We start from the raw sequence: 1697 nt of genomic DNA on the forward strand, positions 1-1697 counted from the left end.
CCCGCGCGCCGGGCCGCGCCGAGCAGGTAACGCGCGGGGCCGGGGGCGCGCGGGGCCGGCGGCCGGGCCGCCCGAGTCTGGGGCGGGGGCGCGCGGGCCGCCCGAGTCATTGTTCTCTCCAACTTTGCGCCCGCTGGGGGGCGGCGACGTGGAGGAGCGCGCGCGCCCGGCCCCGGCCCCCGCCCCCGGCCACTTCGGGAAACTTTGCGGGGGCGCCCGAGGGCCGGCCGACCGGGCGTGCGCGCGTCCCGGGCGCCCCCTCCCCGGGAGGCCGGCCGGAGTTTGGAGAGGAGGGCGCGCGGGAGGGGGAGCCCTTTTGTCTCCGGGGAAGGGGCTGCGCGCCGCGGGCTCGGGTCGGGGCCGGGGGCCGGGGGGGAACATCTGCTCCGTGTTACCGCGGGGAGAGGCGGCGGCGGGCGGCTGGGGGTCGGCAGCAGAGCTTCAAAGGGCTCCCGGGCGCGCCGCCTGCACCGGCTGCGGGGGGTGGGGCGGGGGATTGGGTTCCCGGGCCTCCGCCCCCCCCCCCCCCCCCCCCCCCCCCCCCCGAGGGAAACCCCCCCCGGGGCCCCCCCCCCCCCAAGCGTCTCCCGAAGTGGGTTCCAACACTTTCCCAGTCTCCCCTCCCAAGTCCCGGCGACCCCCAGAAGTCTCGCCGCGGCCCCCTCTTAAGAGCCCGTTTCAGCTCCCCCTCCCCCGAGTCTGCCTTCAGATCGGTTTCAACTACCCCACAAAAGAGTGCGGTTTCGTCCTCCTCAAAAAAAGTCAGTTTCACACGCCCTCTAAAAAAGAAGAAAAAAAAAAAACTTAGCGGGGGAGGGGGTGCGCCGGGGCATCCGTTTCACACCCCGTCTCTAGTTGGCCCACAAAGCGGGGAGTTTCTCCGCTTCTGAAGTCGGGTCTCCCTCGATCTCGGAACCCCCTCTCCCCCGCAGCCTCCGGGGTTGCTCCGCGGCCGCCCCCGCCCCCCACCCGGGGAACCCGGAGGGGCTCGGCCGGCTGTCTGTGTGCGGGACGCACCCCTCGCCCTTCTCCCTTCGCCCTCCGCGGGGGTGGGACGGGGCCTGGCAGGTGGATTCCCCACCCCCATTCTAGCACGGAGCCCCTGGGACCCTGCGGGGGAAACCCTGCTTTTGCGACCCCCCAGGGGCGGGCGGCGGCGAGGGATGTTTTCAAAGTTGCTTAAAAATAATTCCCGGATACATCGCGACAATAAAACAACCCAGGGTTGTTTTTTTCTTTTCTGAGTTCGGTTGTTTTTTTGTGGGGGGAGGAGGTGAGGGGCGGAGGGGAACTTTGTGGGTAGGTCGCTGCGCAGGGCGCCCCCCCACCCCCAATTCGGTCGTGAACGGGGAGGAGGCGGCTCCTCCTCACTTGTGGATTTCTTTCGCTTTGAATTTGGGGGTGACCGGGCCTTCAACGTGCTGTGACAGCTGCTGGGAAGGGGGGGGGGGGTCCACCAAATTTCCTTGGGGGCGGGGCCTGGCTCGCCCCTCCTCCTTCTCGGGGGCGTGGCCAGTGGGGGAGCCTGGTTGAGGGGGGGGGGGGGAGAAGGGGGGAGTGGGGGGGGGGGGGGGGGGCGGGTTCTGGCCGGCGGGCTCCCCGCCCTGCATCCCGTTGAAAATTTGCAATTTGATTCCCGATTCCCTGGTGGTCGCAGAGAGAGTTCAGGGGAGCTGTATTCTCGCGCCCCGCCCCCC

The 1697-nt window shown here is 70.3% G+C and overlaps 1 protein-coding gene across 1 annotated transcript in view; it reads left to right on the top strand.

Annotated features, from left to right (window-relative positions):
• The window catches only part of TCF3 (transcription factor 3), a 35175-nt gene continuing 33478 nt past the window's right edge, over nt 1-1697 (top strand). The window contains exon 1 of the mRNA XM_046637686.1: nt 1-26. The gene's annotated coding sequence lies outside the window, so the exon portion shown is untranslated. The remainder of the gene's footprint in view (nt 27-1697) is intronic.

The sequence above is a fragment of the Equus quagga genome, chromosome 14 (assembly GCF_021613505.1).
Source record: "Equus quagga isolate Etosha38 chromosome 14, UCLA_HA_Equagga_1.0, whole genome shotgun sequence".
NCBI classification, from domain to species: Eukaryota; Metazoa; Chordata; class Mammalia; order Perissodactyla; family Equidae; genus Equus; species Equus quagga.